The sequence below is a fragment of the Pinus tabuliformis genome, chromosome 7 (assembly GCF_031772625.1).
Source record: "Pinus tabuliformis cultivar Carrire ecotype Pingquan chromosome 7, CPIR1, whole genome shotgun sequence".
NCBI classification, from domain to species: Eukaryota; Viridiplantae; Streptophyta; class Pinopsida; order Pinales; family Pinaceae; genus Pinus; species Pinus tabuliformis.
In genome coordinates, this window is record NC_142293.1 from 471,286,468 (window position 1) to 471,313,330 (window position 26,863).

The window sequence follows — 26,863 nt, forward strand, 5'->3', positions numbered from 1 at the left end:
TGCATTGTGATAAAACCACGCTGATAGGACATTTGGAAAAATTATTCCAACCCATGATGTCCTATTAGACTGTCTTCCAGCCTTTGATACTCTGTCCTACGCCTGCAGTATTTTATGATTATGATCAACACTATTGCAAAACCCTGTAATATGTTTCATTCAGAACGATTTTCCCTTTTTCACCTATATAAATACTGAAGAATTTGTCTTTTGCATTGCTGCTATACCTGTCAAAATGGTATGTCAAAGGAGATGTTCCCTAGAATCTTCTGAACTTTATTGAATAGTCTCCTCTCTATTTCCATCCTTACCTTTGTCTTCGGTCTCTTCTTTGGCAACATCTGCATTTGGAATTTCTGTTTTGACATCATTGCCTTCTTGATTGGTTGCATTAGATGAATGATTCTTCAACACAGTTTCAATATCAGTACAAGAAGCTCCAACAAGCTTAAACCTCTCAACAACAACATCCAGGTGCTCTTTTCATGTTGGATCTTCTAGTCTGAACTCCACTTGTGAGCGTTCAAAAAGCATGTTTCCCGAAAATAGATGGATCTGAGGTCTCATTACAGTAGCTTGTTCTGCTGCTTCAACATCTAATACTGCTATCTCCTCAGCAGAATCTCCATCAACCCCAGCCAATTTCTTTTTTCTTTTCAGGATCTCATCCTTCTTGGTTGCAGATGGATCTTTTAACTCATTTTGGCATTTCTCTTCTAGCTTCTCCCACATTACAGTTGCAGTCCGCATCTTCTCCTCTACACTATTGAAAAACTAGATAGTTTCTGAACAATCCCATGTACCAAGATCAACCTTGCTAGCCAAAGCAAGAGACCATCAAAGCTTTGCACTTTCAAATATTGCTGACCCAATGCAAGCAACCCCTCATAGAAGTCGAGCTTTATCCTCAAAGCTTCCTCGTACTTTTGTCCAGCTTGGGAGTATTGATCCTGAACCCAGTCATATGCAGTCTGAAGTTGTGTCGTAACCAGTTCCTTTGAAGGATTTTCATCCAAAGGAATCCTCTTCCTAGTTGCACACATATGGACATTGCCCCAATTGAAGAATGCCAAAGTTGCCACCTCCTGGAACTTGCATGCTTCCATCTCAAAGAGGCGTTGGGCTTCTTCACTGGTCATAGTTTCCTCCAATGCCTCAAAGCATAACTCCATTCCTAGCTCATGCAGATCCAAGTGAGCATTTGGATCAATGCCTACATGTGTGCGAAACAACTGAGAAAATTCAAATAGCCAGTCATCAATTTCAACTTCTTTGCCTTCAAGCTCATCCCCATTTTTGTCTTTACAAGTTTACTTAAAGGATACCTGGTTATTAGGTTCTTTGCTCGGGTCTTATATTATGCTACAGTTGCTTTCTCCTGATGAGCCAGAAGCATTCTCCTCTACTTTAACATCCTCTTCTTCAACCCCATCTACTAGAGGTTCCTCCTCTTCTTCAATCAATGGCTCCTGCACAGGATTCACCTCGACCACATACAGCCTCAAAGGATCATTTCAAAAAAATTGATTAGAAATTCTTTCTTTGTCGTTCAAGCCCCCGTTTGCAGAGGAGTCTGTGTTTGAGTTCCCTGTTCTTTTCTGCTCAGCAAGCTGAGCTGCAATAGCTTCAAACAATCTAAGTTCTTCTGTAGTTGTAATAGTCACAAGAACCCCATCCAAATCCTTGTAGTTTATTAAAACTGCCTTGGACGAGGAGAACCATTTCCTAACTATTTCTCTCAACTCCTTAAATTTGCATTTGTCTAGCATTCGACTAAGCCTTATATCATGGTCAAAAATAAGTCTCAAAGGCCTCCATTGAATTTCTGCTTGTGCTTTCTTCATAGTTGAGGGGCATGTTTAACCTCGTGATCTTGAGAACCATTAGATTCTGTGGATATTACTCTGGAATATGCCCTGGAAGATTTCAAGACCAAGGTCTTTTGTGGTGAAGAAGACCCTTTGGAAGACATTGGCAAAGGAGGTTCCTGCAAAGGGGGGCCATTGGATTGATTACTCAAGTTATCACCAGGAAACCTCTCCTGTTTATTTTTCTTCTTTGGCATAGGTCTAGCAGGTAAACAAGGCCCCATACCCGCAACAAGAGTTCCTCGAACTGTTGATGCCCCCACATCTGTAGGAGAAGTCCTTGAATAGGTAGGCACTGTGGGCCTATTTTGCAGGTCTTGTTGAGCATCTTGCTTGTTCCCAAGAGCAACACGTAACCTTTTGACAAGTTCCAAGCCATCCTGGTGATTCGCATCAACCTATAGAAGGGCCTGCACATCTTGCATGGCTAATTCTAGCCTGCCCATAGCCTCATATGCCCGTGCCCTTATAGAAAGAGCCCTGCTGAAACAAGGGTTCACTTCAAGAGCTTATGTACATTCATTAACAACACTTTCATACTGAACAGGCTTCATCTGCATCAGGCATGCTGCTCGGTTGCTTTGGAAGATGGCACGGTCTAGGTGATTCCTAGCGATAATATTGAGAGCCTTTTCATACTATTCCAAAGCGTCCACATAGTCTCTGTTTTGGAATATCTTGTTGCCTTCCTCTTTGAGCTCGTGTGCCCTTTTGAGGAAGAGCAATGGATCAAGATCTACTTTACTTCCAGTGACTACTCCAGATTGCTCAGCAGTAGTAACTTCCCCTGTGCCTTTCTTTTTCCTCCCCCCAGACTTTCCCATGATAGCTTCCAAGCAAAGAGAAAGATATCCCAACCAATAATGTGAACCAGCGTTAGATTAGATTTTCTCTCTATACTGGTGTTGTAGCAACTACAACCACCCTCCAAAATTTTTCCTTAGCTTCGTTTTGGAGCCTCCCCTACCAACCATCCTTAGCAGCATGTCTTGCACTGTTAAGTACACAGCCTTCAACCGATTTTCAGTGGCTTGCCAGCCTGTGTATGTCAATTTGCTTCACTCCCTTCATAAGTTGCCTTTCCGTACTTAGGCTATTCGCTGGCTGAGCAGCTTCCCCAGAAAATTGCACAATTCTGGAGGGGAACTAGCCTTCCCTCCATAAATTGCGCAAATCTGCTAGGCTCCAAAATTGCGTAGAGAAGTCAGGCAGGATTCCCATAAAAAACTACGCAATCTGGCCCGGCACTCAGCCTCAGCCCAGAAATTGCGCAATTCTAGGAGATAGTCACCTGCTAACCCCAGAAATTGCGCAATCCCTCAAGGAAAACCAGGCCAACTCAACCCATAAACTATGCAAATTTTCATTCCAAGCTCGCGGACCGATGCATGTGCCTTCAAGTTGGTCGGTTCCCTCCAGGACCCATCAAACCTAAATTGAATGCATGGGCTGCTTTTCCCGAAATAGCAAAAGGAAACATGTAAAAAGCATCCCTAGATTTTAGGGATCTATTTTTAACAACTGGAGGTTACATGCAAAGATCGTTTTAGAAACTGCCCTCCAAGTGTCGCTTTTTCCTAGATTTATGGCATGCGTGTCATGAGGCTCAAACTTATCTATTCGATGTTGCGGAGCTCATTCTTCACATCGATATTAGAGTTCTGACATCCCACATCACATCTAGGAGTCGTCGGCATGTTCAGCTCAACTTTTTCCGGGGAAGTCCGCTTTACATGTCTTTTGCAACATTTCTATCACTTTTTGTGTTTTGGCTTGTGTGAGTGTTGTCGGTTTGATTTTTGTGAACGCTTGTTGTCGTTTCCATGCATGTTAGCCTCTAAAAGCATCGTTTCGGTTTTCGTTTGCATCTCACTGTTATCGCATCCATGACACTGTTTTTGCACCGACGGTCGCCGTTGCGGTGACCCGTTTTACACACATCCATGGTTTCTCGTTTTCTGAATCTTGCATTTGTTGTTTGCATGCATGATCATTCACTCTTGCTTACACTCAATGTTGCCATGCATTCGAAGCTTCACATGTTTTCAGTTGCCCGTCGCCGGTTCTAGGCAACCTTGGCCCGGACCTTGCCTTGCCCAAACAACATTACGCATTTCTGAGAGGGAGGGCTCTACCTTCCTCCTAGAAAATGCGCAACACTGGCCAGACACTATCCTCCAAGCTTGCTCTACGCAATTCTGAGAGGCAGTGCTCTGCTGGCCCAGAAAATTACGCAATGCAGTCCCTGGGCCTGCATGCCTTGTTGACTGAAATTGCACATTGCGCAATCTCAGCCCCCAGCAGGTCAGCTTGGATTGCGCATTGCGCAATTCCAACAGTCAACCAGCCTCCCGACAGTCCGCACTGTCTTCCGGGTATGTTGCATGCCAGTCCTTAAGTTTTCTTTGGTTTTCAACTGATAGATTGCTTGCCATGAATGTTGCCATGTCTCCAGGTATCGCAGGTGTTCATCCATCTCTTAGCAGTTCAGGTTCAATGGCCTCCAAGAGAGTAGGGTCAAAGGACACCAACGGAAGCGCAACTGGAGATGCAGTTGAGCAAGTGTCTATGAGTTTGTCGATTTACGAAGACACCAAGTTGCTCGTAGAAAAAGACATCAAGCTGAAATGGCAGGACATCAATGATACATTCTCAAGCACATTTGGGGAAGATCTTGAAGACCACAGGGTCTATGTGAATATTCACAAGTCTGGCCTGTACCAGATTGCATGCAGGTATCCCGCGTTTCCATGCACAGACATGATACATTGGATCGTCTCGCACACTGATCTCGAGACAATGGTGTTAAGCAGTGTCAGTGGGACAAAGATTGCTACCTTCAGGGCACAAGACTATCAGTAGATGTACCACTTGCCACAGTCGGTGATCATAATGGAAACACCCTTTAGCAGACCTAGTAGCAATGCAAATTCCAGGGATATCTTGAAGAGCTAGGTGAAGGAGCCAGCCAAGTTCAAGATGACACCCAACCACGTTTACAAGATGAAAATACTACGGAAGGCATATCAGTGCTTGGTCATCTTTGCATGCCGCTTGTACGGCCAAGAGAGCACAGAGACCTTCCCGCAGATTTGGGTAATCGCGTTGGCCCAACTAGCTAGTGAAGGCAAACCATGCAACTGGTCCGACATGTTGGATCCTAGGATGAAGGAACAGGTAATAGGAGCCCGACAGCTGCCCAAAGGTCAGCAAGCAAAGATATACATGTCTGCATACATTCTGGATGCAATTTGTGCCCGTCAACAGTTCCCAGGATTGGGTTGGGCATGGACATCAGCGGAAACCTCTGTACACACTTATTGCAGACTGTTTTCCAAATGCAGCTTCTGCGAAGTCATCACACAGTTGTCAGAAATTTTGTCACCCTAGTGTACAAGACGATATTTGCACAGGATCCACTTTGCATGTCGCATGCAGCAATGGAGGCATTGTGTTGATTTGGGGTAGCATCGGATGTGCTCTAGCCATGAAAATTGGTGGAGAGGCTAAAGCACATGAGATCTCCAAGACCCAGAAATGGTTTGGACAGATTGTACCCGATTTAGGAGATATTAAAATAATTAATATTTTTAATGGAGCTCCTAAGTCTAAACTTTGGAAAAATAAAATATTAATGTGTATTAATATAAAATTGGGTTAGAAGGTTCCAAAATTCATGGATCAAACCAAATCTAATCTTAGCCGTTGATTAGAGATTTAATCTTGGCCGTTGAAGGACCAACGAGAAAAGTATAAGAGGAGGCTTGAGGGTCAGTTGGAAGACACATCAGAGTGATCAGTCATTCATTTTGAAAGAGCGGGGTTGCTAAGAAAAATTTAATCAGTGATCAGCGGCGAGGGGCAGTGAGTACTGGACGGAGAGGCAAAGACAGTGCTGAGAGACTAGCGAAGAGGCAGAGAGTGAGAGTAGCAACCAGAGCAGGCCACGCAGAGCCCAACAGAGACAGCGCAAAGCCCAGAGGGATTGCGTCATCCATGCAGAAGGCAGGGGGAGTGATGCAGAGGCTTCCAGAGGCTGCGCAGTGCCTCAGAGGGCTGACACAGAGAGGTTTGAGGCTGATGCAGAGGCCAAAAGGGCCAAGGCAGAGCTTCAAAGTCATTGGAGAGGATTTCGTGGGACAGGTTTCTCGAATACCTGTTTCCGAATAGAGAGGTATTGCTACTGTGTATCTTTCTCTGTCGGGTGATCTGGTTAGGCACACAGTTGTACTCAAGGGAATACTGCATAATAATAAACCCTTAGAATAGCTGCACCGGTTTTCCCGCATTGGATTATTCCGAGGATATTTTCCAAAAATAACGATGTCACTTGTGTGTTTGTTTTCTTTCAGTTGATGATCTGTAGATGTTGAGAATGTATTGTGTTTATTTCGTTATTTATATGCTTTAAATAACTTGTTTAGAATTTACAAGTAGAAGAAATAAACCAGTAGAATACATATTAATTTAACAGATAGACTTAAAAAATTCAACATGGTATCACAGCGAGGTTGCAGATCACAAGAAAGCTTAAGGCATCAACTAAGCAGAGCATTTGCAGCAGAATCAACTGTCACGCTCATGCAGAGCCACGCAAAGACCAGGAGGGTTGACGCAGTCGTTGAAGGCACTGTTTTTGCTATGTCAGGATTGCACAGAGCCTAGAGGCTCAGTCCTTCCGTTACTGGGGCATAGGAAGCTGTGGGCAGTTTGTGGGAGCGAAGCTGGTGGGGTACTGTGGTCAGAACAATACTTAACATGGCAAAACCAAGGTAGATGGATTTGTTGTCGAGACGGATTTCTAACCAAGGAATCCGGATCAGTGTTGCAGGTGCACAGACGATTAGAGAAGGGCAACTTGACGATTGGCAGAAGGATTTCTAGGAGGGAAATCAGGACTCAAAGGGAGTCCAGCAGAGAACTTCAAGGCGGGAAGTAAAGAGACTCAGCAGGAGTCGAAAAGAGAACTTCCAGAAGGAAGTAGAGAGACTCGGAGGAGTCAACAGAAAAGCAATGAAATGGTCGTGAATGGGCTGAGAGATCAGGACAGGCTGGACAAAGCGTCCAACTTTGTGGTCTGGAAGGCTAGGATCTTGTCCATTCTAGATAGACATCGCATCAAGGGCTTAGCCTTGAGAGTAATGGCTATCCCATTTGACCTGGTAGCTAATGAGAAGTACGAGGAGGCAATGGCCAAGGAAAAAATGCATCATCCTTGATGAGGTCAAGGATCATGTAGTCCAACATATTGTCAAGAAGGAGACAACAAAGGAAATGTGGGACACCTTGAAGACATTGTACCAGCATACTTCTGTGCAGATGAAGATGTTACTTGAGAATCAACTACGGTCATACCAGATGCAGAAGGGGGAGCAGATAGATAACTTTCTCAATCGGTTGAAGGAGATCCGAGACCAACTGACTTCCATAGGAGCCACGCCGGATGAAGAGATGATGGTAAGGACCACACTTAACACAGTCTCTGAGGAGTGGGAGACATTTGTCCAGAGCATACTGGGCAGGGTAGGTCTTTCAAATTGGGAAGAATTGTGGGCGGCGCTTCTTCAAGAGGAGATCAGGCAGTTGAGCAAGGTGGGAAGTAGCGGCAAAGGAGTCTGGATCAAGAAGGAAGAGGAAGAGGATGCAGCTCTGGCATCTGCAGGAAAGCAGGAGAAGAGGAAGAAGAAGGACCTCTCCAAGATCAAGTGCTTCCACTATGGGGAACTGGGTCATTATGTGAACCAGTGTCTGAGGAAGAAGAACAAGGGAGAGGTGTCTGACTCTAAGGCAGCGCCAGCGAAGGCGGAGAAAGAAGTCGAGGAAGATGACGATTGTGCCATGAGTGCTCATGTACCTCTAGAGAAGAGGTGGGGAGACATCGAGCTATAGTTAGGAGGACTACAGGCGATGAGCGGCAGGATCCTTGAGGTACCCAACCTTTTGGATTATACCTTGCTACGGGAACCCCGAAGAGAGAGTAGCAGGACTAGCGGATGTCAATAGAGATGGATGTGGATGAAGAGACAGAGAGTGCTACAGTGCAGGAGTCCCCAAGCAGCGCGAGGCTGGCAAGCTGCAACAGTGCGAGAGGCACAGGAGTGTTGCACCAGCGCAGGATGGCACAGAGAGGTGTGCAACAATGCGAGATGCAGGGAGTTGTTGCAGCAGCGTAGAGGTCAGTAGAGGGAGCACTTGTTAGCGGCAGAGATTCAGCATCGGGAGTGTTTCTAGCCTGACAGGGATGTCAGAAGGTGGGTGGATTAGTTACTTACTTCTCAGTAATTGAGTTGCAGTGCAGTAGCACGATGCAACATGATGAGAGGAGGATGCAGTGTTGAGAGGATGGACCAGTGGCAGCACTGATGCAGAGGAAGTTGTCGTACGGATGCAGCAGTGGCAGTGCCAGGGACACAAGGAAATAAGCGATGCTTTAGAGTAAAAAAAAAAAGGTGGCAATTCGTAGGTTGAAATCCATCAAGGTTTCCTTGAGGAGCCCCTCAAGTCAGGTCAGCCCTCTCGCCGGAGGAGCCCCTCAAGTAAGGTTAGGCTTTTTCGCCAAGCTTTTGCCCCCTCAATAAGAGGTAGCCCCTCAAGGAGGTCAACCCTCAGGTACACCGATCCAGGTCGCCCCCTCTGGTCCACCTGTAAAGAGTGGTACTCTCCTAGAGAGGCAAGGTGCCCCCCTCAACTCCGTTAACTCGCCCCCTCAAGGACTACGATTCAAAGTAGCTCCTAGTACACCTGAGGCAAGGCGGTCCCATCAAGGTGCCCCTAAATGACACCGATCAATCAGTCATGGTGTTCCTGGGTTGACGCCATCTCACGAATAAAATTGGTTATACTTGTATACGGCTCACTCATGCAGCTGCAATATTGAGCTTAAGGCAACAGGTGCAAATAATAGTACGCCACACCTTTAAAAAGGGCTTTACCACCCCTATGACTGGTCTTGCATCCTAAATTCGTTGTGCAGTGGGGTGATTTTGTTGTGTAGTTTTACAAAAAAAAAGAACTAAAAAAAAATTGAAAACTCTTTTTCGAAGAAAAAAAGCATTAAAAAAGAGTTTAAAAATTTAAAAGAGTTAAAAAAAAAAATTAATTGGTGTGTTTGTTCTTGTTTCTTTTAGTTGCTGATCTGTAATATGTTGAGCATGCACTGGTGTTTATTTTCAGTATTTACTTTGTAAATAACTTGTTAAAGAAAAATAACAAGTAGGTAGGAATAAATCAGAAAAAGTGCACGAAAGGTTTCTAAACTAAGGAAAATTAGAAACTTCAACATGGTATCAGAGGGTGATTGCAGATCACAAGAGAACTAAGAGACATCAGCGGAGCAGAGAAATAGCAGCAGAAAACAACTGTCCCGAGGTGACATAAGTTGTTTCTAGCAGCGCAGAGGCTAAGAAGTGTGACGTAGAGCCAAGTAGAGCCACGCAAAAGAAGCTGGGAGCTGCGCAGAGCCTCAGAGAGGCCAGCATTGCTGACGCAAAGGGCTAGAGGGCTGACAGAGGGCATCCCAGGGTTGACGCAGACCCATCTGGAGTGACGCAAAGCCAGCGTGAGGCGGAGAGGGGCTGACGCAGTTCATAGAGAGGCAGTGGCTGGAGTCTAGAAGGCTGCAGAAATATTGCAGAGTGGAGTTGGTGAGGTACTGTAATCAGAACAGTACCTGACAGAGCAGGGCCAAAGGAGTTGTTACCGAGGGTTTCTAGCTGAGGAACTTGCATCAGCAATGCAGTTGCACAAGACGATCAAAGTAGGGGGTATCTCGACAAGCGGCAGAATGATTTCCAGGAGGGAAATCAAGACTCAGAGGGAGTCCAGAAGAGAACTTCTAGACGGGAAATAAAGACTCAGAGGAGTCGAACAGAGAACTTCCAGGAGGGAAGTAGAGGAACGTCATGGCACTTCACGGGGTAAGAGACCAGGATAGACTGGACGGAGCATCGAACTTCGCAGTCTGGAAGGCTGGAATCTTATCAGTGCTTGAAAGGAATCGTGTCAAGAACTTCGCCTTGAAGGTTAAAGCTATCCCAGTCGACCCCAATGATAACGAAAAGTACGAAGAGGCAATGGCAAGGGCCAAGTGCATTATCCTTGATGGGGTCAAGGATCATGTGGTACGACATATAGCCGAGAAGGAAACGGCAGTTGAGATGTGGGAGGCTCTCAAGAACCTGTACCAACATACTTCTGTGCAAAGAAGAATGTTGCATGAGAACCAGATAAAGTCGTATCAGATGAAGAAGGGTCAATCGATTGACACTTTCCTTGGAGGATTGAATGAGATCCGAGACCAGTTGACTACTATAGGAGCGACACTGGATCAGGAGCTTATGGTGAGGACAGCCCTGAATGTTGTCTCAGAAGATTGGGAAGTGTTTGTCCAGGGTATCTTGGGAAGAGGGACTCTCCTACCTTCGAACGAGATGTGGGCAGCGCTTCGCCAGGAAGAGATCAGACGGCAGTTGAAGACAGGTAGCAACAACAAAGGGACCAAGGTCAAGGAGGAGGAAGAGGATGTAGCCCTAACATTTGAGGGAACGCAGAAGCAGAAGAAGAAATATCTCTCCAAGATCAAGTGCTTCCACTGTGGGGAGATGGGTCATTATGCGACCCAGTGCCCAAGGAAGAAGAGTAAGGGAGAGTCTTTCAAGACTAAGGCAGCACCAGCACGGGCAGAGAAAAAAGTTTTGACGGACGATGACTTGCCATGAGTGCACACGTGCCGCTTGAGCAGAAGTGGGGAGACATCGAGCTGTAGTCAGGCGGACTACAGGCAATGAGGGGCAGGATCCTTGAGGTACCTAGCCTCTTGGATTAAACCTTGCTACGGGAGCCCCGACGAGGAGTAGCAGGATTGGCTGTGTGGGTAGAGACAGATGCGGATGGAGCAACAGAGAGAGCTACAGTGCAGGAGTCCCGAGACAGTGCAGAGCTAGCAGGTTGCGGCAGTGCAAGAGGCACAGGAGTGTTGCACCAGTGCAGGAAGGCACAGAGGGGTGCAACGGGGCGAGATTCAGGGAGTTGTTGCAGCAGCGCAGAGGTCAGAGAGGGAGCACTTGTCAGCGGCAGAGGGAGCTTCAGCATCAATGGGTGTTTCTAGCGCAACAGGGAGGTCAGTTGGGAGATCAGCTACTTACTTCTCAGTAACTGAGTTGCAATGCAACAGTGGGTGGCACAATGCAACTTGATGAGAAGAGGTGCAGTGCGGATGCAGTGTTGGGAGAAAGGACCAGCAGCAACACGGATGCAGAGGGAGTTGTCATACAGATGCAGCAGTAGCAGTGGCAGAACCATGGGCAGCAGTATAGGAGGCAGTAGTGTAGAGGATGTTGGGGAGGAAGGCCTAGCATCAGCACAGGTACCGATGCTGAATGATCAAAGTAATACTCTGTGAGGAGTATTGCTAGAGCACAGTCCTTGCTAAGAGGGAGTGTTGATTTGGGGTAGCATTGGATGTGCTCTAGCCACGTAATTTGGTGGAGAGGTTGGGGCACATGAGATCTCCAATACCCAAAAAAGGTTTGGGCAGATTCTAAACAGATCCGGAGATATAAAAATAATTAATATTTTTAATGGAGTCCCTAAATCTAAACTTAGGGAAAATAAAATATTAATGTGTATTAATATGAATCCATGTTAGAATGGTCCAAAAGACATGGATCAAGCCAGATCTAATCTTAACTATTGATTAGGGACTTAATCTCCGCTATTGAGATGTCAACAGGAAAAGTATAAGAGGAGGCTTGAGGGTCACTTGGAGGACACACCAGATGATCAATCATTCTATAATCTAGAGCGAGGTTTGCTAAGAGATAGAATCAGTGATTGGGAGAGCACCTGAGGGGCATAGAGTACATAGAAATAGAGAAGGCAGACATTGTGTCGAGAGAGCAGTGCAACAACGAAGGAGGGTGACGCAGAGCCAGCGAGGGCTCACGCAGGGCCACACAAAGGCAGCCAAGTGTTGCGCAGAGCACAAGAGGGGCCAGCGCAGCTGACGCAGAGGCTCACAGAGCTGACGCAGGGCCTCCTGGGGCTGACACAAGCCTAGAAAGGCTGACGCAGGGCCTCCTGGGGCTGACACAGGCCTAAAAAGGCTGACGTAGGGCCAGCGTGAGACAGAGAGGGGTTGACGCAGTCCAGTTTTGGCAGACACTGGGGTTGCAGAGCAGTTTTGTGCTGAGGAGCTACCGAAAGGGTTTTCCAACAATTCAGCGAGGAGATTTCTCTCAAACTGTGAGGTATAGCTGCTAAGGAAATTCTCTGTTGGGTAGACCAGTTTCAACACCCAGATTGTACTCTGATATTGCTTAATAAGAAAACCCTCAGATAGCTGCACTAGTTTTCTCGCATTGGGTTTTTCCAGGGACATTGATCCAAAAATAATGGTGTCATGTGGTGTATTTGTTCTTGTTTATTTAGTTGTTGATCTATAATATGTTGAGCATGCACTGGTGTTTATTTTCAGTATTTACTTTCTAAATAACTTGTTAAAGAAAAATAACAAGTAGGTAGGGATAAATCAGAAAAAGTGCATGAAGGGTTTCTAAACTAAGTAAACTTAGAAACTTCAACATGGTATCAGAGGGTGATTGCAGATCACAGGAGGACTAAGATACATCAGCCGAGCGAAGCAATAGCAGTAGAAAACAACTGTCTCGAGGTGACAGAAGCTGTTTCTAGCAGCGCAGAGGCCAAGAAGTGTGACGTAGAGCTAGCCAGAGCCACGCAAAAGAAGCTGGGAGCTGCGTAGAGCCTCAGAGATGCCAGCGTTGCTGACGCAGAGGGTCAGAGGGCTGACGCAGGGCATCCTAGGGCTGACGCAGACCCATCTGGAGTGACACAGAGCCAGCGTGAGGCAGAGAGGGGCTGACGCAGTTCACAAAGGGGCAGTGGCTGGAGTCTAGACGGCTGCAGAAATATTGCAGAGTGGAGCTGGTGAGGTACTGTAGTCAGAACAGTACCTGACAGAGCAGGGCCAGAGGAGTTGTTATCGAGGGTTTCTAGCTGAGGAACCTGGATCAGCAGTGCAGTTGCACAAGACGATCAGAGTAGGGGGCATCTCGACAAGCGGCATAAGGATTTCCAGGAGGGAAATCAGGACTCAGGGGGAGTCCAGAAGAGAACTTCAAAACGAGAAGTAGAGACTCAGAGGAGTCAAACAGAGAACTTCCAGAAGGGAAGTAGAGGAGCATCATGGCACTTTACGGGGTAAAAGGCTAGGATAGACTGAACAGAGCATCGAACTTCGCAGTCTGGAAGGCTAGAATCTTATTAGTGCTTGACAGGAATCGTGTCAAGAACTTCGCCTTGAAGGTTATAGCTATCCCAATCGACCCCAATGATAACGACAAGTACGAAGAGGCAATGGCGAGGGCCAAGTGCATTATCCTTGACGGGGTCAAGGATCATGTGGTACCACATATAGCCAAGGAGGAAACGATAGTTGAGATATGGGAGGCTCTCAAGAACCTGTACCAGCATACTTCTGTGTAGAGAAGAATGTTGCTCGAGAACCAGATGAGGTCATATCAGATGAAAAAGGGTCAATCGATTGACACCTTCCTTGGAGGACTGAATGAGATCCGAGACCAGTTGACTGTTATAGGAGCGACACCGGATCATGAGCTTATGGTGATGACAACCCTAAATGTTGTCTCAGAAGATTGGGAAGTGTTTGTCCAGAGTATCCTGGGCAGAGGGACTCTCCTACCTCGGGACGAGATGTGGGCAGCTCTTCGCCAGAAAGAGATCAGACGACAGTCGAACACAGGTAGCAGCAGCAAAGGGATCAAGATCAAGGAGGAGGAGGAGGATGTGGCCCTAACATCTGAGGGAAAGCAGGAGAAGCGGAAGAAGAAATATCTCTCCAAGATCAAGTGCTTCCACTGTGGGGAGATGGGTCATTATGCGACCTAGTGCCCAAGGAAGAAGAGTAAGGGAGAGTCTTTCGAGACTAAGGCAGTGCCAACACGGGTAGAGATGGAAGTTTTGACAGACAATGACTATGCCATGAATTCACATGCACCACTTAAGAGGAAGTAGGGAGACATGGAGCTGTAGTCAGGCAGACTACAGGCGATGAGGGGCAAGATCCTTGAGGTACCCAGCCTCTTGGATTAGACCTTGCTACAGGAGCCCCGACGAGGAGTAGTAGGACTCGTTGAGTGGGTAGAGACTGATGCGGATGGAGCGGCAGAGAGAGCTACAGTGCAGGAGTCCCGGGACAGTGCAGAGCTAGCAGGCTGTAGCAGTGCGAGAGGCACAGGAGTGTTGCACCAGTGCAGGAAGGCACAGAGAGGTGTGCAACGGTGCAAGATGCAGGGAGTTGTTGCAGCAACGCAGAGGTCAGAGAGGGAGCACTTGTCAGCGGCAGAGGGAGGTTCAGCATCAGTGGGTGTTTCTAGCCCAACAGGGAGGTCAGTTGGGAGATCAACTACTTACTTCTCCATAACTGAGTTGCAGTGCAGCCGTGAGCGGCACGATGCAACTTGATGAGAAGAGGTGCAGTGCGGATGCAGTGTTGGGAGAAATGACCAATAGCAGCACAGATGCAGCAGTGGCAGTGGAAAAACCATGGGCAGCAGTAAAGGAGGCAACAGTGCAGAGGATGTTGGGCAGGAAGGCCTAGCATCAACACAGGTACCGATGCCGGATGATCAGAGTAATACTTAGTGAGGAGTATTGCTAGAGCACAGTCCTCGCTAAGAGGGAGTGTTGAATTGGGGTAGCATCGGATGTGCTCAAGCCACGTAATTTGGTGGAGAGGTTGGGGCACATGAGATCTGCAATACCCAGAAAGGGTTTGGAAGATTCTAAACAGATTAGGAGATATTAAAATAATTAATATTTTTAATGGAGTCCCTAAATCTAAACTTAGGGAAAATAAAATATTAATGTGTATTAATATGAATCTGTGTTAGAATGGTCCAAAAGACATGGATCAAGCCAGATCTAATCTTAACCGTTGATTAGGGACTTAATCTCGGTCGTTGAGATGTCAACAGTAAAAGTATAAGAGGAGGCTTGAGGGTCACATGGAGGACGCACCAGATGATCAGTCATTCTATAATCTAGAGCGGGGTTTGCTAAGAGATAGAATTAGTGGTCGAGAGAGCACTTGAGGGGCATTGAGTACATAGAAACAGAGAAGGCAGAGATTGTGTTGGGAGAGCAGCGCAACAGCCAAGGAGGGTGACGCAGAGCCAGCAAGGCTTCACGCAGGGCCACGCAAAGGCAGCCAAGTGCTGCGCAGAGCACCAGAGGGGCCAGCGCAGCTGACACAGAGGCTCACAGAGCTGACGCAGGGCCTCCTGGGGCTAACACAGGCCTAGAAAGGCTGACGCAGGGCCAGCGTGAGACAAAGAGGGGCTGACGCAATCCAGTTTTGGCAGACGCTGGGGTTGCAGAGCAGTTTTGTGCTGAGGAGCTACCGGAAGAGTTTTTCGAGGTTTCAGCCAGGAGATTTCTCTCAAACTGTGAGGTATTGCTGCTAAGGAAATTCTCTGTTGGGTAGGCCAGTTTCGGCACCCAGATTGTACTCTGATATTGCTTAATAAGAAAACCCTTGGATAGTTGCATCGGTTTTCTCGCATTGGGTTTCTCGGGGACATTGGTCCAAAAATAATGGTGTCATGTGGTGTGTTTGTTCTTGTTTCTTTTAGTTGTTGATCTATAATATGTTGAGCATGCACTGGGGTTTATTTTCAGCATTTAATTTGTAAATCACTTAAAGAAAAATAACAATAAGGTAGGAATAAGTCAGAAAAAGTGCATGAAGGGTTTCTAAACTAAATAAACTTAGAAACTTCAACAGGTCTGGGGTTGTTCCTAGTAATGTTTGGGGAAGCAATGGTTTTGGGGGAGATAATGTCCCTTGGAATAGCCATACTTTTAGAGGTATGCGTAATCTTGGGGGCAATAATGCTTTTAGGAGTGCCTATGTCCCTGGGGGTACTCATGGTCCTGGGGGAAGTAATGCCTTTAGGAGTTTCTTCATCCCTATGGGCAATCCCTCTGGGGAAACAATCCCTTTGGGAGTCATTGTTCCTTTGGAAGCTACAATATGGGGATAAGCTTCTTCCAAGATAGATCTCTAGAGAATCAATACAACATAGGACTACACAAAAGTCTCTATTCTATAGTTCCTGATAAAGAAAGATAGAAGAAAATCAAAGTGGATGAAATCAAACTGACTCAAACTAGAATCAAAATGAATAAGATGATCAGTCTCATACGTTTGGGCTATATCTCATAACTAGGGTATACATGAATGATCATGAAGAAAAGAGAAAGATGTAGGTGAGTGAACGATGATCAAAGGTGTCAATGGTAAGCTCAAGCACTTCAAATACTAATGTAATAAGAAGGTGAGAAAAGGATGAAACTAGAAAGGTTACAACAACCTTAATAAAAGGAAGAGCCTCTTTCAGGAGATATTCATTAAGGATATCCCAGGAAAAACAACTAAAGTATGTCAAAGATAATTTCAAATAGGAAGTTATGTATCTAATGTGACTCTGAGTCTTATTACTTTTCCTATTCTACTTATCTGTATGTCCTTATCTTCCCACCATTTCATCTCACTTATTCTCTTTGTCAATACTGCTATTATGATGTACAAGGCTTGGCCATTTTCATAAATAAGAAAGATTGAGTCTCCTTATTCAATAGTTTTCAGTTCAAGTAGCTTTAGTGTGGTTTAGAGAAAGTATGCTTGAGTTAATAGAATGTATATTGAAGTAATATTGAAAGGCTTAGGATCTATTCCTTTAGCTACTAGAATAGAAGTGATCAACTGAACTCACTAGAATAGAAGTCTCTACGCTAGAATCTAAAAGAAGTTTCAACTTCACTAGAAAGAAATCACCGATTGAACCATGGCCTGTGGCAACAGGACCTGAAACCCATCTCCTATGCACACCCTATATTGGATTTCTCAAAGCAGTCTGTCTTCTTTTTTTTTCAATAGAATAATAGAGAATTGATCTAATGTTACGGAGATAGTATCAAGTGTTCCAAAAGAATAGAGAAAGTCTCCTAAGTGACTCCATTAGTATGTGTATTTCCTTTCAAGATATAGAAGTGTCTCTTTTTTAGTTGTTTTTTCTGCTTGAAGTCAGGAGATATAGGATCTAGAATGTATATGAAGTGTTGGAGCTAGTCTATATAATGTATATATTGTGTAGGTCATTGAAAGTATTAGGATAGAATCTTTCTACAAGAAGATAAGAATAGGAAAGGAATCACTACTAACATATACTATATCCTCCTATACTACAAAATGGAGTCCCTTTACTCACCATACCTATGGTATTGACTTACTACACTATAGACCTTTTCACTCCTAGAATCAGATAGGGAGTCTAATAAGTAGTAGGAATAGGAAGTCTCATTATGTAGACATAGATGGAATGGAAGAGAAACATTATGTAGACATAGATGGAATGGAAGAGAAATAAGGTCGTCTCTAAAGTAAAGCAGAGTCAGGACAACCTTATCTCTTTTATTGCTAGAGATAGTAATTAGGGACTCTTTGTTCAAGTAAGTAGGAATTAGTATGGAACTATTTCTCTTTCTTAGTATCCCTTTTCAATATTATATTAGTTTCTAAGTCTACTATTTGTAGGTCTAATAGGAGGTTTAGATATTGGTAGATTGTTACTAAGGATTTTTCAACATGAAAAAATGGATAAGTAACTAGGATCTATATCCTCTCTATTCTTCCTTCTCTATATTAGCGAAGTAGAGTCTAAAGTGATTAGATAGGTTCTCTTTTAGTAGTAGGAAGGTCATAATAGTCTTTATGTCTTCTATATATATTGGTGAGAGGTTAGATAGATATATGAGATTGTTGGTCTATTAGTAGGGTTGATGTCTCGGGTTCTCTTTCCTCTATTTGTTGGTTTCTATATTGAAGAAGAGTAATTGGGTTTTGTTCTCTTCCTAGCCTTTCTAGATTTGAGGTTCTCTATTTGTTAGATAGAGAAAGTATTAGGAGTTGAGTTTGATTTAGTTTCTATAAAGGAGATAGATAGGCACTTGATTCTATTTATAGTAGTGAGTCTAGGCTCCCGGCTTTCTTTCTTCTTTAGTCATTAGTTAGGAAGGTTGAATAAGAAATAAATAAGAATATAGCTTGAGTATTCATTCCTTAATATAGATTCTCTAATTCTTTCTAGATATTTGAAAGTCTTCTTGAGAAGGTTTGTAGAGTTTCTATAGTTAGGAGTGAAGAAGAACTCTGACTAGTTTCTATAGTGAGGAAATAGAAAGTCTTTTATATATTCAGTATATTGAAGAGATTGAAAGTAGTAAGTGTATGAGATCTATAGTATGCTTAGGTATAGAGAAAGGATTAGGAACTAGTCAGTGAAGTAAGAGACTCTTGAATAACTAGTAAGTATGCTTGGGTAGAAAGACTCCTAGGAACTAGTATGTAGCTTATGTAGAGAGAGTTAGGAAATGTAGAGTTGGTTGACGAAGAGGAATCAAGTAGCTTTAGGTATGCTTGAGTAGAAATAAAGTATCTTAGGATTTTAGACTCTTTAGTAGATAGTGAGGAGATTGAAAGGATTAAGATGAGATCCTAAGTCTCTCAATTAGCAGGCTAGAATAGAGAGTAGGTTTATCTATTCTATAGGAGGTCTTAGGTAGTTTGAATTCTAGGCTATAGAGAATAGGGTTCTTATCTTCTAATAGTGACTTTCTCTTTCCTTTATTAGTATGAGCTTGAGATATGAAATAGAAGGATCGACAGATACTTACCTTAACATCGTAAGGGTAAGGAATTTTTTTTTTTTTTACTTTCAAGGTATGAGAAAGTAGGAATTAGATCCTTATAGTGGCTTTCTCTGTTAGATAGAAATAGTTTAGATTGTTGGTCTGGCTTTATGTACTCTAGGAAGAGTAGGAATTAGGTCCTATGTGTTAGTTTTCTATCTGAAAGAGTAGGAAGTAAGAGTAGGAATTATATCTTCTATTGTAGGTTGATCTATTTGATAGGCTTAGACAGAAATAGAAACACTTTAGATACTGCAACATAAGCACTCTACTCTGATCTCAACAACGTAACCCTCTAACAAACCTCAACCCTTCCTATCTTTACTAGAACTATAAAAGCAGCTAGGAAGAAGCTACTAACTAATACCTACTACTCTCTATTGTAGATGAAGGAATCCTATCTATTTATTGTAGAATAAGCTGGGGTGAGGGTACATTAGCACGCTCGACTAAAAGGAGAGGGACAGAGTCGCTTGACCAACAAACCACCATCGATTTCTCACTCTCTTTTCCCAAACTATCTACCCACCCATGCCAATCCCTGAAGAATGGTGAAGACCAAAGCCCCCCCACCCAATAAGCATCAAGGAAGGCAGGGCTCGACTGTTAAGGAGAGGATGCTACAACATGACTCAACCAACGAGAGAGGATGCTACAACATGACTCCACTGATAAGGAGAGGATGCTATAGCATGACTTGACTGATAAGGAGAGGATGCTACAACATGGCTCGACCAACGCCCCCTCCACCCAATAAGTAAAATCAATTTCTTGCTTGCTCGACAAAAGGTTATTTATTGCTCACCCATCAGGGTGACGAGAGAAAGGAAGATATATAAAAATGCAAAGCATAGAGTCAAAGCAATGCTAAAGGGTCTCCAAGATGCAAAAGCACAACCTTCAAAAGCAGTGCTTAATTACATATAGATGCTCCCATCTCTTGGCTTGGTGTTTCTACATATGGTAGGTTACACATAGCTCTTAGCCATCCCTTTTACTTTTCCCATTTCTCCTTTGAGTTTTTGTTGGCTGACCTTGAGTGTCTAAAGGGGATTAATGAACCTTGGCTTCTCGCCTAGTTAAGTGGCTTTGTTCTATTACCATGTCCCCTAATTAAGGTAGAAATGACTTACATATAATGGGTCAATATAAAGATATCTACACTGATGTTCCTTGTTGCATTTATCGAGGCTGGACACATTATTGAAGCTTAGCATGATCATCTACATACTACTCGTATCTACCTTGCATGTGTGCTCTAGTGTTGTGATTACAGGTTTCACAGATCTCGAGGCAGTTCCAGCCCAGGTCACAGTTCCCAAGGCAACCTCTATCATCAGGGCGCTCCATCTTCCACTGATCCAGACATGATTACCCACCTCCAGAGCTCCATGACTGTTAGAGCCCTTCCCTCCTGGGATGAAGATTGGTGATGACAGGTTGATGTGACCCACACATGTGGGAGTTATGTTCCTGGGACATACATATTATGACATGATCCAACAGGGCATTCACACTCATTGATGATGGATGATGACCAGTGGCATGATGACGACCTCCTCCAGCTGTCTCCCCCTAGTGGCACCTCCATCTTCCAGTGATCCAACTTGATATGCACCATGTACCCCACACGTGTGGCTCTCCTACACATTTTGATGCATGTTTGGGTTACATGAGGTACTTTTACATATTTGGAGGCAAAATAGAATCTACTTTTTGGCACAAGATGAGCATTTCCCTAGCACTTTCCTTGAGGAATAAGGAGGCCCCTACAAGCAAATCGCCTTTCATCTTAGCTCTCCGTCTCACACATGTGGGCTTGAGAAGGAGATCAAAGGCAACGATTTGCTCTTATGAGATGATTTTTACCTTACTCTATGCTATTTAGGGAGGCATGTTCCCTAATGTGGTACCAAACCACTTGAAAAGAAATAGCTTAGGCTTAGGGTACGAGGGTTGCCCCTAAGCTTTGTTGAAAGCCATAGCTATGGACTATACACGATCCCTCACTAAAAAGGTAGGTATCCCCGCGACTAGAAAGTCTTAATAGTGGTGGAAATATATAGTATTACTATCGTTTGTTTCACTGGGATTGATGTTCAGGTTTCAATTCAATTATTATATAATAAATTGTATAATGAAATAGGGTTGGGCAAAGGGTTTATCCGGTATGAGGTAATTCCGTCCCTATGGTGGAATTTTCCCGCTGTTGTTTTTTTCCCTCAATATGTTATCAGATGGGTAGCAAGGAATAAGCGGGATCGTGCGTAAGGACGTACACATTCACTACATTTTAGTGCAAAGGTAGGTTGTGTCAAGGTAAAGGCACTATGTTGGCAAGCCTCAGAAATAGAGGGAGGCCTCCCTGTGGGTGGAAGTATGGGAGGGCGGATGTCCAAACGCCTTCGTTCGTTACATATTTCCCTAGCCTAGACTGTATCTGTCTCTGGATGGATGGATGGAATGTATCTCTATATGCATTGCTAGTATCAGTCTCTGATGGAAGGTATCTCCCCTGCTCTGTCTATATTGACTATGTTCGATCCCTGCATTGATGTGAATCCCATGCTTGATAGCATACCCTCTGTTGCTTGCTTGTTAGTCAACATTCTTGCCCCTGTTTGGTAGAAGCATAGATGCCAAGTTGTCTTGTCTGTCAATCCCATGTATTGTTGTTTCATGGCTGGAGTGACTGCGTAGTATCTGTCTGATGCCTGTATTCAATGCCTAGTGATGTGTGTGTAGTGTCTGGATTCAATCGAAAGGTAGGAAGGGTAGCCTCCCCTGGTTTTATTGGCTGTAGATCTGATGTCAGTCTGATAGCATTCCCTCGCAAGATGTAGTAGTGGAAGCATTCAATCCGATGGCAGGTAGGAAGCCATTCAATCCCAGCTAGCTTGGCAGGATTGCCCCGTAGTCTGTGTGCGTAGCATGCGCTGGGTAGGTGGGGTGGATCATTCTTTCTTGGATGACATTCAGGATTACGGACGCTTGCGTTAGCCTCATGGGATTAGGAAATCAAAGGGGAAGTGAGGAAACGTACGCTGTAATGACGAAGCAAGCACGATAATCTAAATAGAAATATAGATATTTGGGGATATAATTCAAAGAATACCTCTATGTTACATGAGGATATGCTTACCAATAGTTGCTAACCTCTTATATTCTACCTATTACTTGACTGGTTCTAGAAGCTATAAACTGGAGCACAAGGGGCCAACTCTATATGACCATTCGCCAGTAAGAACGACCTGCCTTTAAGTCAGCTTTTGACACAACATAACTGAAAATAGAGGGTGCACAAGCAGGCTATCAATCAGCGGATAAGAAAATAGATAAAAACAAATCCAATTGGCACCTGATGCTTTTTCCCATGCTCTGAGCATATCAAACCTCGAAGAAAACTGCTACTGGTTTCAAACCTTTCTAGTTGGTTCATGGTATGGAAGTGGCCTTACTGATTGAATGTGAAATTCCCTTGCTAAAGCTAGTCATGGAGCTCCTCCCTAACATGAATGTTGAAGAAGAACACCTCATTTATCTAGATGGAAAGACTCTTGTTTCAGTCCCTCAAAGTGTGATTGAGGAGCCTTGTCTCATGAATCGGACCAGCAATCCCACTCCTATTCCCAACCTCACCTAACCTACTCTTCCCAACCTATGCTAATAGACACAACCAATTCGTTCAGTTAAGTCACCACGTTCTATTAAGTGCACCTCTTCCTTGTGCATAGACTCTGATTCTATGAGGTCTACCCTTATGGATTTCGGGGCCCAGAAAGGGGTAACACCAGCTCTATATCTTCCCTTTAGAGGGCTATGTGTTTTCGATGCTCTTCTCGGGGGATAGAGTAGAGTAGTTTATCTGCCAATAAACACGCTCCTACGAACAACGACGCTTCAATACCGATCACTGGGATACTTTGCTTATGAAGGAAGGAAACTAGAGTTCAATTCAAAGATAAAAGGAGTGGGATAGGACTAATGGGAAGCAATAGGCTCATTTGGGATTTTGTGTTGTCTCTGATGGTCATGACTATACTTAGCTTAGGTGAGGTGATCCATAAGATAGGCGGTCACTATCCATTGTAATCTACAGGTCTATCACTTGTCTCTTTCTTCCGTTTCTTTGGGCCTTGCCTATTCTTATCCTTGGTCGGAATGGGGATTGTTCATCGATGAAAGAGTGTGAGGATGAAAGTGGTACGTGAGTTGGGTAACGTAGCTTATTAGTTAGATGGCTTGGATGGCTAGTTACTTTCCAGCTACTGGGCTAGCTAGCTATGGTGATGTTGTTGGCTCTACTGTGGAGACTCTTAAATTAGTTCAACAACAAGATAAGGGGTTAGGACTGGAACAACCAGAAGGTATGTTGTTGGGTAGGTGATCAACCTTGCTACCCTTGCTTCTCTCACCTGTGCCTATATCTAGGTGCCTCCGCTACTTGCTCTGTCGCATATGGATAGGGGAGGGGCAGAACAGGGAGGGTAGGTCGGGCAACATCTACAGAATTTGCTTGCTATAGAAACCACTACTGATGCTGCGGGATCTACTGCTAGCCAGGGAGCTGCTACTATTGGTGCTATTGATGGAAAAAAGACTTCTGTTGGATTAGACTCTGGATCTTGTTCTATCAAATATGGATCTGGATCACGAACATCAGGGTGATGTAGCGAACTCTCGACTAAAAGGAGAGGATGCTACAACATGGCTCGACCACCGAGAGAGGGAAACTTCGAAAGGAAGTGTAGTCCAGCAAAAGGCCCACTTCGTGGAAGAAAAGCCATAATTTGCATAGCACGTGTTGGACTATGGTAATTGTGAGGCACTTGAGAGGAAGATAAGGTAATTCAATTTGTAAAGAGTTTACCACATGCTCGTAAATAATGTAGGTGGGTTACCATAGAGAGAGAAAGAGCTCAATGTCAGTTGCTCGATTTGTAATCCTTCTTAGTTATGCATGGACATACAATGTCAGTTGCTCGAAACTAGAGCAACATATATAATTATGTCTCAAGATTCCCTTCATCATTACCCCAGAAGAATTCATCACGAAATTACATATATAATTCATGAAATTACATAGATAAATTACGTAGATAAGAGATCTCATTCATGTTCATGACTGGAAGACTGGTCACCACCTTATGCATAGCAGGTACTACTGTACTACCATGTGTTTTTCTAGCATCTTGCTTATATGCCTCATCTACTACCTGTGCTTCCACTAGTCCAGCAACCTAACTCTATCACTGCTACCCAATCCTAACTTGGACACATAACCAAACCCTACTTCAAGAACCCATTGCACCTTGAGATCCAAGTTATCATCTTACTTCATTCCATTCATACTTTACCCACTTATGGTGGTATTGGATATGTAAAGACACACCTGGGTAAGTTTCATAACATCTATAAAGAGCTGAGTGCCTATCCTAATGTTATGGCCAAGTTTTTCCCTCATACCCTGACTGGCATCACCCTTGAGTGGTACCAATATCTTATTTCTTATTCTATTGAGTCTTTTGACTAGCTCAATGAATCATCATACGTAGGTGAGAAAATGAATTCTACCAAAGAAAATGTGATTGCTAAGGTCTAAGTGGATATTTGATCTACACTCCAGAGAAGGTTGGCTATTGAACTATTTAGGTGGTTATCTCTTCTACTTTAGGCTCTACCTCATGTGCTAGTGGATTTACACACTCGATCTCAAGCTTGTCTACTCTAGTGAAACTGGTTACTTCAGAGTTGGGATACAGGTCTCATCTAATTGGCCTCTCTCACTCTCTTAGTAAAGACAAACCTAATTGCATATATTCGGTAACTAGAGAGACCGGGGCATTATTACATATATAATAACAGTTTCCATCTCTAGATCCAGTTGAAGCCCCTTGAATTGAAATGGTTAAGCGGTGGCTACGAGAGCCAGCCATACCTTCGTGATCCATCAGCACTTGCAGCTTATCCACCACCATCTTGACCATATCCATATATAGATGCTTAGCTTGACCTAGTACCTGTTAACCCAGTAGTAGATTCAGTACTCGTACCAGTACCAGCAGCATATCCAATAGCACGAGTAGCAAAGACAGGAGCAAAAGCATCAAAGCTAGGACCAGCATCTAAGCCATCAGTAGCATAGGGCCATCAGTAGCATAGGTAGCAGCATAATCATGTATATAAGCATCACTAGTAGCAAGGTAAGCAGGAACAAAGCTAGTTGATCAAATTGATCCATCAAATAAATACCTGGAACAACCACTAATAGGAGAGCCAAGAGTCGATGTTGCTATACTTCATGTGCTACTCGATCAGTCAATCCAAGAGTCTTCGTCAATTCAAGAGGTGATCCCAGGTTTCAGTGGCAATCACATAGCCCCATAGGCAACAGTATAATAGACAGTAAGTTAGAGAAAGAACTCCGGTTAGTCAATCTAGAATAAAGCCTTACTCATCAAACCTATACTCAGTGCATGAAGCTCTAGTCATACGTAGAAGCTCTACTCAGTCATTGCTACTCTCTTGTCATTGCTAAGGTAAGGTCATTGACAGCCGGAGCCTTAGTCAGCCAGTTATCATTACCAAGGAACCTATCATTGCCAGACAGTCATAGAGCCACTTTCACACCTCCAATTCTGGTAGTTCTATAAAGTCTTTCCATTCTCTCGAACCTACCTCATTATGTTACTTCACTTCACAAATATCTCTCTGCTCCGGTTGGGAAGAAAACAAAGCTATACTAATGGTGACTCACACTAACGGCCTAGACGCGCACCTTCACGCTGTTCTATTTTTCCGGCCAGAGAGGGCGTGCAAAGCGCATGGAGCGTGCTGGTTCATCTATTTCGCGGCAGCTACATACCTACCTTTCATAAGTTTCTCTCTCATTTTCGAGCAGGTTACAAGAAAATGATATATGATGCTACGAAAATCCAATACTTGTTGGTTCAACTAGAATATTGAAAATATTTGGTCAGTAAGCAGACTGATTTCTTCGTCATTTATTCCAATCATTATTTATAGATGTAATCACATGGTGATTCAGTGTTTGTTTGTTTGTCGAAGGGATAAACTCGGTAGCTTTGAAAGTATATAATACATATCTGTGCCGCAAGCTTGGTCATGCCCGAATCCCAATGGCTTCATAGTCGCGCCACTAGGAGCAGTCCCATCAGCACCAAAATGGCACACCAGCCTGACACACACAACATAAACTTAGCCCGCGCCCCACCACAAGGCACAAACCGCACCAGGCACGCAAGCAACGAATTAAGGAATAAAGCAACCACTTATCTAGGGAAGAGAAAATACGAAGGAACAACAGGGGAAGTAGGAATGGAAGAAGGCAGAAATAGATCCAAGAGGCAAGTAGACAGAAGGGAAGGGGTAGCAGAGACAACGGACGAGATGCAGGAAGGAGAGAAAAGAGACGAGGGGCCAGGGAGGAGATAGGACCAAGAGATAGAACAAACAGGGGAAGCCGGAGCTAGAGCAAGAAGCTAAACAAGAGATGGATAACAAATGCATGAATATAGATCAAGAGGAGACGGGAATGGGGGTTTCAATGTTGTTGCCTGCTCTTTTTTTGGGGATGGATGGGGTTCGTCTGGGACTTCTTGTGAGGAGAGAAAAGAGAGAGGCAAATAGAAATCTAACTGGATGGATAGATAATAGTGTCCGAGTGTTTCAATGGTAATATGATAAGGTAAGCTAGGCGTGGACACAACGTTTCGTGTTAGGCTCAATCGTACCCGAATACAATATTATCGTATACAAGGATATATCTAATTATTATATATTATATACTTTCCTTTTTCTTCTCTTTATAGTTACCGAAAGCATATGAGCGGCGATGGCCTGCCTTACAAAGTATAGTGGGAAGAATAGCAAATTTGATTACCCTATTTCCAACTTATTGAACAACCTCGATTCAACTTATGATGCTTTTTGGCGGGAAACGAATGACTCATCACATCATGGTTGGTTTCCACGGAGCCCAAAAGAAGAAAAGAGTTCACAGGCTGGTAAGACATATTAAGGTGCTTGGGGGAAGACGATAGCCATCATCTTTCGGGGTGGGTGGGGCCTTGCCCAAAGAGAAATTGATTGATTTATTGGTTGAGGGAAGAACCAACAGATAGATAGCTACAATGAATGAATGGTTAGATAATTAGTATTGGGATAAATTTGATTCTATTTCAATT

At 44.0% G+C, this 26,863-nt stretch overlaps 1 long non-coding RNA gene and 1 pseudogene across 2 annotated transcripts in view; both read right to left on the bottom strand.

Annotated features, from left to right (window-relative positions):
• LOC149247990 (uncharacterized) overlaps positions 1-26,863 on the bottom strand; it is a 124,989-nt gene that overhangs the window by 27,459 nt on the left and 70,667 nt on the right. The window lies entirely within an intron of this gene.
• On the bottom strand, positions 203-2,696 carry LOC149247991 (protein CLMP1 pseudogene; annotated as a pseudogene).